Source organism: Tamandua tetradactyla, chromosome 14 (assembly GCF_023851605.1).
Source record: "Tamandua tetradactyla isolate mTamTet1 chromosome 14, mTamTet1.pri, whole genome shotgun sequence".
In the NCBI taxonomy this organism is placed as follows: Eukaryota; Metazoa; Chordata; class Mammalia; order Pilosa; family Myrmecophagidae; genus Tamandua; species Tamandua tetradactyla.
The window spans coordinates 41,783,648-41,792,985 of NC_135340.1; the positions used below are offsets into that span (position 1 = coordinate 41,783,648).

General features: G+C 46.2%; 1 pseudogene; it reads right to left on the reverse strand.

Annotated features, from left to right (window-relative positions):
* Nucleotides 1-2,348: 2,348 nt before the first annotated feature.
* Nucleotides 2,349-3,274, reverse strand: LOC143655015 (olfactory receptor 4K15-like; annotated as a pseudogene).
* Between the last annotated feature and the right edge of the window lie 6,064 nt (nt 3,275-9,338).

Here is a 9,338-nt window from a genome sequence, read left to right on the forward strand (position 1 = left end):
TCAACAGGAACATGGCAATATGCTTCCACTGAATGTAACAAAGGCATTATACCAACACTAAATGTCAACAAATGGGGGTCATGGAAGAGGGGTATGGATTCTTTGCAGAAGTAAAGGAAATGTCTTTATATAGATTATGTTGGCAAAATCATGTTTATTTACTTAGGATGGATTGTATGATGTGTAAATAAAATCATTTAAAAATGACCAGGATCAAGTGCTAGAGATAATGTGGAGAAAGAGAAGTTTCTATTCACTATTGGTTTGGAAGCTGAGAGGGGCAGCCCCTCAATAGGTCAGTGTAGGGATTCCACAGGAGGCTAGGGATGGGATTCCCCTGTGATCTTTCAAGCCCATTGCTGGGTGTTTACCTGAAGGAACTTAGCATGGGGACATGAATGGATATTCGCACATTGGTATTTATGGTGGCAGTGTTCGCAATTTGCAATGGATGAGGTCTTTCCCCTATGAAGCTTATTCCTGAAAAGGATAAGTTAAGCCTACTAATAATTATGCCTAAGAGTCACCCCCAGAGAATCTCTTTGGTTACTCAGATGTGGGCTCTCTCTTTAAGCCAACTTTGCAGGTGAACTCACTGCCTCCACCTCTACCCCACATTGTACATGACTCCCAGAGTGTAAATCTCTCGGGCAATGTGGAACCTGACTGCTGGTGATTATCCAGAATCCAGCATAATAGGAAAGAGAATGCCTTCTTTGCCAAAAGGGGGAAAGAGAAATGGACAAAATAAAGTCTCAGTGGCTGAGAATATTCAAGCAGAGTGAGAGGTTATCCTGGACGTTTTTCTTACATATGATATAGACATCCTTTTTAATTTATTTTATTGGAGTGACTAGAGGGTAGAAACTGAAACTGTTGGATTGTATTCCTGTAACCTTGATTCTTGAAGAAGACTCTACAACTATATGGCTTTAACAATGTGACTGTGTGATTATGCAAACCTGTGTGTGATGCTCCTTTTTACTCATTTACAGATAAGTAAAAAATATATGAGAATAAAATAAATAAATAATAAGGGGAAACAAAGAGGGGATTCTGGGAAGATTTAAATACTGTGGGTCAATGAGAGGGACAGGTATGCATTATGGGTTGTATGAGTTATTTTTCTTTCTTTCTGGAGAGATGTAAATGTTCTAAAAATGGTCATGGTGAATAATTCACAACTATGTGATGATATTGTGAACCAAAGATTGTATAATATGGTTGAGTGTATGCATGTCAATATTCCTCAGTAAAAATATATTAAAATAGAATTGGTTTTGTGTCCAGTGAAGTAGGCTTTAATAGTCTTCGGAGGAAACAAGAGACAAATAAATGATGGTCAGTTTGCTGAGCATAAAGCACATAGGGAAGGACAGGTGAGAATCAGCTATAATTGCAATGACTAGCACACTATTCCCCACTCGAGTTGTCACATAAAACAATGAAAAGATCAAAAAGAGGGCAGTGCAGCTCCCAGGAAGTGAAGAATCCTAGCAAAAGAAACTTAGATATCATTGTCCTATGGGTCACATCCATTGAATTGATTGATAGTTGGAAGCTTGTATCAAAGAAACAAAAAATAAATATCATTCTTTGGAAGAAAAAGCTCATTTCCAAAAGTCTACCTTCCTGTCAGCATAATGAATGCATCTGGTTTTCTATTACAATCCTTTAAGTTGTCATGTGTTGTTATCTTTTATTGCTCATGCCTTATTTTCATGACTAAGAAATTATTACCAAATCTAAGGTCAAAAAGATTTACCTTTATGCTTTCTTCTTAGACTATTAAGGTTTTAGCTCTTATGTTAGCTTCTTGATCCATTCTAAATTTATTTTAGATATGGTGTGGCATAGGTCCAACGCCATTCTTGTATAGATGTTTATCCAATTGTCCCAGCAACATTTGTTGAAGAGACTATTCTTTACACAATTGAATCCACTCTCTTTGATTACTGTAGTTTTATGGTGAATTTTGAAATCAAAATGTGTAAGTTCTCCAGCTCTGTTGTTCGTTTTTGTTTACCATGTGATGTTATCATGAATGGATGTCAGATTTAGTCAAATGTGGTTTTTTTTGCATCAATTGACTGTATCATTTATTTTTCACTAATTCTATTGGTATCTTTTTATCAAAATTAATTTTAGTTTGAGCCAAATAAGAACAATTTCAAAACCAAAAGATAAAATGTCCCATACCCTTTTATGTAACTTGATTTGTTTCCATTACAAAAACTAAAAAAATGTGTCCTATGATATTTCAGACAAACAGTAATTCATAAAGGAGGGTGCAGTAACCTGGCTTTTATTATAGGCTGTTATTTACCACAAGGGAAGGTGGGAGACTGTCAAGAACTGATCCGTTGGCTCCTCTGTTTTTGCATTGCTGATATTACTTCCTTATTTCTTAGAGCATAGATCAAGGGGCTTAAGAGAGGGGTGAAAACAGTATAGAATATTGAGAGCACCTTATCTGCTGGGAAGTGCCCAAATGACCAGGCATAAATGAAAATATAGGGCCCAAAGAAGAGGATCACCACTGTGACATGGGCGGTCAGTGTGGCCCGTGTCTTGGCCGTGCCAGCTGAGGAATGATATTGCATGGTGACCAGGATGATGGAGTAGGAGATCATCAAGAGCACAAAGGAGCTCATGGCCATTAGACCACTGTCTGCAAGCAACAGAATCTGGAGGACATACGTGTCAGTGAAGGCAAGTTTGACAACTAGGGAAAGGTCACAGAAAAACTGTCCACTTTTTTGGGGCCACAGAATGAAAGGTTTACCATGAGGACCAGCTGACTTCCTGAGTGCAGAACCCCAATAACCCAGGAGCCCACCACGAGGCCTGTGCACTTGTGCACACTCATGATGGCTGCATAGTGCAGGGGTCGACATATGGCTACATATCTATCATATGCCATGGCCACCAGCAGCATCATTTCTCCACCACCAAAGGCATGCTGAAATAATATCTGGGCTATGCAGCCCTCAAAAGAGATGGTCTTGTGCTCCATGAGGAAGTCAACAATCATTTTGGGGGTTCAAAATGTGGACAGACACATATCAATGAGGGAGAGGTTACTGAGGAGGAAGTACATGGGTGTGTGCAGCACAGGGTCAGAGATGATTGTGAGCACTATGAGGAGGTTCCCCAGCACAATGGATAAATAGAAAAGTGTGAAAAAAACAAAATAGAAAAGTTGAAGCTCTCAAGGACCTGAAAAACCATGCAATTCAAATTCAGTCACTCCTGAGTTATTTCCTTGTTCCATGATTTCCAATTCCAGATGCTGGCTCAGAAATTTTCCTGTAAGTAAAATGGAAATGGAATTAAGCTAATAGGCTGTGTTGCTAAAAGAGCACCACAAAGTCACTCATCAAATTCCTTTTAATATGCTTATGTTTTTGATTCTCTTAAGCACCCAAACACACAATGCATGCAGTCATTTGTTTTGCCTTTACTATATAACTTTCGCTTTCATGTTTGTATCATAACATGACCACTCTATTCTAAAAATATGTTAGCCCTCATCTCAACCACTTTAAAATTCCTACTAGCAAACCAAACAGAGGGAGCCCAGAGTAAGAATGAGGGTCTTTAACCCCATATAGTTTAATATGATACCTGGATACATCCCAGAGTGTATTAAGCATATAATCAAGAAGTATTGGCAAACTCCTTTGAGGGATAGGGAAAACATCTGGAAATATTAAACTTTATTGTCGGGAAACCTCTGATACTGCATCAAACTTTAGGGACACCTAAATCAATAGTCCAAGAGCCTCAATCTTGAGGCTTGCATTTGTGAAACTTATGTAGTGGAAAATCTTAGCCTACCTATAGGTATGCCTAAGAGTTACTTCTGGAAGACCTCTTTTGTTGCTCAGATGTGGCCTGTCTGTCTCAAGCCCAGTTCTGCACATGAAATCATTGATGTTGGAGAAATTATACAATGTCGCTAACAATGGCTGCCGTGCCTGATGCAAGGCAACATGAAAGGGCTGACCTGAAATCTGCCCTCTGCCCTAGCAACAACAGTGACCAATCCCGGTAATCTGCCCTCCAGCCTAGCAACAATGACCACCAATCCCAGCCCGACACGTGTCCCTGCATGCTTCCCAGCCTATATAAGCCTGTGCACTTCCTGCATAAAGCAGACGCCTTCCATTTTCCTCTGAGGGTTGTCTCCTGAGTCATGTGCTGTGTGTCTGTGTCTGTGTAAGTGACTCAGTACGGCTGCTTACCCCCAGCCATCAGCTAGCCAGCCACCAGCTACCCCACAAGTGGTGCCCAACGTGGGGCCAACCCCCCCTTCAGCGGTTCTCTGTGAGAGCCACCCATCTCGGTAAGTGGCCCCCTTGGCGGTTTCTCTGTTCACACCGCCCCCCAAAATCTCCCTATCATGGGTAATACTCCCTCCTCTGATTTCGCGCCTCAGGCTCAAGCTATCCATGCTTTATTGGCCACGAGGTGGGTTAAAATCTCTGAAAAAACCTTGCATGAATACTGGGAAGTCCTTACACGGTCTAACCCCTGGCTTGAAACTGCCTCGATATGGGACCTGAACACTTGGTACAAACTCCTTCAGCACGTTCGTGCTGTTGAGTAACACGAGGGAAAATCTTTTCCCCTAGGTCTCGTTCCGACCCTCCTAGCAATATGTGCATGCCTCACGCGAGCCCCTTCTGAGGCGCTTTCACTTTTGCCTGCCACGCCAGCTTCAACCTCCCCACCCCCCACTTCTGTGCTCGATCTTCTGCCTGCTTCTGAACCTGAGCCTCCCTTTTCTGAGCCCAAGCGTTCCCTGCCTCCATACATACCATTCTCCTCCTCTGCGGTAGTGTCACTGTATCCTTCTCTACCTTCACCCCCTGCGGTCGCTGCCACCATGGCTGCCCCTCCCCCCACTCGTCCTAAGTTCTCTAGGCTGCCACGACCTGCTCCCTCTCTTTCGATCGCACTTCCCCCTTCTTCCGCTCCTCCCCCTCTACCTCCTCTTCCCCCTACTAACACTCCATTGCTAGATGCTGCCTCTGTTGACAACCCCTGCCCCCTTCCCCCTTCCTCTCTCCACACCCCTGAACTGATCGGACCCACACCCCAGCCTGCCAGCTCTGCCTCCACCCCCTCCCCTCCTGTTGCTCTCCCTTCTCCTTCCCCTCCCTTACTGCCAGCAGCCTGCTCCCCCTCCCTGTTTCCACCCATGCTTCCGGTTCCTGCGGCCCCTCCCCCTTCCCACTGTGCATGTCCTTCCCTCCCCCACCCCTCTGTGGCATTGCCACGCCCTCACCTGTTTCCCCTTAACCTTCATCCCACGTCTTCCCTTCCTTTCTCCTGGTACCCGTACGATCACAAGATCATCTCAAACCTTCGCAAAGCCATCCAGGAGGATAGCCTTCATAGCCCTTATGCCCAGATGCTTCTTGAAAATCTTTCCTATGAATAAAACTGCCCAGTAGACTGGAAAAACCTTGCCCATGCTATTCTAGAGCCGGGAGACTTTGTTACCTGGAATGCACTGTATAACGATGAAGCCGATTGAACTGGTGTCTGAAATCTCACCAATGGTCACACCAAAGTTCCCCCTGATGCCCTTAAGGGCACAGGACAGTGGTCTCTTTCTTCGGTGCAAGCCTCCTGCCCCCCTCTCCTCTTTGAGCAGGTCCGTAATATTGCTAGGTATGCCTTCCAGAGGCTCAACCCACAGAGTAAACTCATTCCATTAGCTGGACTCTTACAAGGTCTGGACGAACCCTTTTCCACCTTTTTCAGCCACATTAAAGATGCTGTACATCGTAAGGTGTCAGCAGGCCCCGCCACTGATGCCCTTCTCAAGGAACTCCTTTGGGAAGGGGCAAATGCTCCCTGCAGACAAGCTATCACCCCCATCCGCAATCAAGAGCCGGACAATTGGGTCCCGGCCTGTAAGGACATCTCCTCTTCTTCCCCTGCAGTGATTGCTGCTGCCACCACCTCCACTGCTACAGCTGCTGCTGGAGATGGTGCCTCCATTCTTGCCGCCACCCTTGTAGAACACCTTCATTCTCCCAAAGGGCCTAGAACCTGTTATCGATGCCATCAGCCTGGTCACTATGCTCGCGAGTGCACCTCTAATGCTTCCCCCCCAACTCCTCCCACAAACCCCTCTGGTCCCACCCCCCTGCACTCTGTGTGTCCCCAATGTAAAAGTGATCTAAAAGCAGATTCCATTGGGAAAAGGACTGCAGGGCTATCTGTGACATTCAGGGTCACCCCTTGCCACCGTTAAACTAATCTTGGGGCCCCTCTCAGCCCCGCCCCCAAGACAGGAGCACTCCCCCGCAGTTCTCTGGGCAATTCCCATCATGCAAAGCAAGGCCTTTCTAACACTAACAGTTCAGGGAAAAGCCATTACTGGTCAACTGGACACAGGGACCGACGTTTCCGTCCTTTGGCCCCAAGATCTTGACCCCTCATGGAAACTTAAATCGGGACCCTTAGTGCAGGGTGTTGGAGGCCTCAAACCTGCCCAACAGCTTGCAAGTCCACTAACCTGGGTGGACCGTGATGGAACCACAGGCACGTTTAGCCCTCTGGTTCTTCCCAGTCTAACTTACTCACTCTGGGGCCGGGACATCTTCCCAAAGCTGAATGCTGTGCTTACATCCCACCCTGTGGTCCACCTCCAAACATAGAGGCCACTGCTCGTCTGCCCCAATTTTCGGTCACCAAGCCAGCACCCATCAAGTTACAGTGGCTAACAACCGCTCCTATTTGGAGGGAGCAGTGGCCACTGCCTCTAGAAATACTTTCCGGCCTGCACTCCCTTGTCCAGGAACAGCTTTCCCTTGGACACATTGAGCCTTCCATCAGTCCTCACAATTCGTCAGTCTTTGTAATCAAAAAGAAAACTGGCAAATGGTGTTTTGTTCATGACCTCTGTAATATTAATGCCCAGATGAAAAAAATCAGATCCCCGCAGCCAGGACTCCCCCATCCTTCAGCCATTACACACAGCTACCATATCGTTGCCATTGACATCAAGGACTGTTTCTTTTCTATTCCTCTGCATGAAGAGGACCACCCTTATTTTGCTTTTTCAGTCCCTACAATTAACAATGCCACTCCTCATCAGAGGTTCCAATGGAAGGTCCTTCCTCAGGGAATGAAAAACCGCCCTGCAATGTGTCAAATTTATGTCTCGGTCGCTACTAACCCACTTCTATCATACTGTCAGGTGGTGCATTACATGGATGATATCCTTTTAGCCCACTGAGACCCGAGTCATTTATTGGACTGTCTTACAGCTTTATTCAATAATTTCAAAACAGCTACAGCTTGCCGTTGCACCTAACAAAATTCAATAGTGTCCCCCCTTCACATTCCTGGGCTACACCGCTTATAGCCATGAGAGACCTCCTGGAAAACTGTGCATTTCCCTGGTTCATCCAGCATATTCGGTTGCACACTGAGTTCCCCGGACCCCTTGCTGAGGGTAATGCTGCTGCGGACTCCATGCTCACAGTCCATGTCTTGAGCTCTGACATCAACCAAGCCCGTGTACTCCATGCTAAATTTCACATGTTGGCACAATCCCTTCAATGGCTTTTCCCCTCACTTTCTGTGAAACAGTGCAAACACCTCACAGGTACTCACACTCAGTGTGGGCCCCTCCTTCTGATAGGCCCACTACAACCACAGGGAGTACAACCAAATGGCCTATGACCTAATGCCATCTGGTGAATGGACATTACACACTTCCCTGGCTTTGGTAGGTTCAAGTATCTCCATGTAATTGTAGACACATACTCCAAATGTATCCATGCTTCCACCCTCTCTGGAGAAAAGGCAAAACATGTCATCTCCACCTGCCTCCAGGCATTCAATTCTATGGGGGTGCCATGGGCTATAAAAACAGACAATGGGCCTTGTTACTCATCAGGGCTTTCCAGCAGTTTTGCACTGATTGGCACATAACTCACAAAACTGGCCTTCCCTATAACCCCCAGGGACAAGCCATAGTTGAGCGCACACATCATACGCTTAAACAGCAACTAAAAAACTAAAGGAGCAATTCTCAGTAGGGTGCCCCCGAGATTGTCTCAACAAGGCCCTTGTCACCTTAAACTTTCTGACCTTTGATGCTCACCGGTGCTCACCTGCAGTAAAGCACTGGGCCAGCCTTCGGGAAGCACCTACACCCGTCCCTCTGGTTGTGTGGAGGGACTCACTCACAAATGTGTGGAAGGGTCCACACCCACTCTTAACCCAAGGGCGAGGTTTTGCTTGTGTCTTTCCAGGAAACACAGACCAGCCCCTTTGGATCCCCAGTCGGCTGACCAAGCCCGCCGTGTCTAATGGACGAGCTCCCGCAAACCCTGTGTCAACATGAAACGCAAGTGTCTTTTTCACCCTTCTCACCATTCTCTCTCCTCTCTTTCTTGCTTCTGCTTCTCCCCGATACCTCCCTCCAATATACACCCTTCCCTTCCAACCCCCACCAGCCTTGGAAATGGACCTTAGCATGATGGGAAGATTCCAAAATCATGCAGACCCAGGTTACAGCAGGCCGCCCCTCCTTCATTGTTTATGCCTGTGATCTAGTTCTGCTTCTGGAGGGCACACCATGCCTTAACAAAGCCCAGTACTACATGTGCCCATCCTCAAACTCCAGAAAATGGTATTGCAATGCTCCCAACTAATACTACTGTGCATACTGGGGGTGTGAAACAGTAGCCCCTACTTGGAAACCTCCCTCCACTGATCGTTATCTAACTTTAACATGGGCCCCTTTTGGATGCAAACCCCACGACCACTCCATCAATCACATATATGATAAGTCAAAATGTGAAAAACTGAACCTTACCATACAGCTACCTACTGATCCCTCTTGGCTGATTGGCCAAACATGGGGTTTCAGATATTATTTGGAAGGGGTCGACCCAGGGGGTCTTATCGTGATAAAAAAGGAAGCAATGCAGCAGACCTCTGCCATTGGGCCCAACAGAGTACTCATACCCCCGCTTCAGCCTGTTCCTTCTCCCAATCCCATTCCCATCTCAATCTTATCACCCTCAAACAAAATAAGCTCTTCCTCTGCTCCCCCTCCCTCTACCCGACTCTGGCCAATGCTCCAAGCTGCTTTCCTTTCCTTAAACTCCTCCTTTCCTAACCTTACTCGCAGTTGTTGGTTGTGTGTCACCGCCCAGCCCCCCTATCATGATGCCATAGCTATTAATGCCTCGTTTACTGCTTCCGACGAGGACAATCCCTCCCAATGTCCTTGGACTGGCAGAAAAATTGGTCTCACCATGCAATCCGTTCTTCACTCAGGGCATTGCATTGGCAACGTCTCT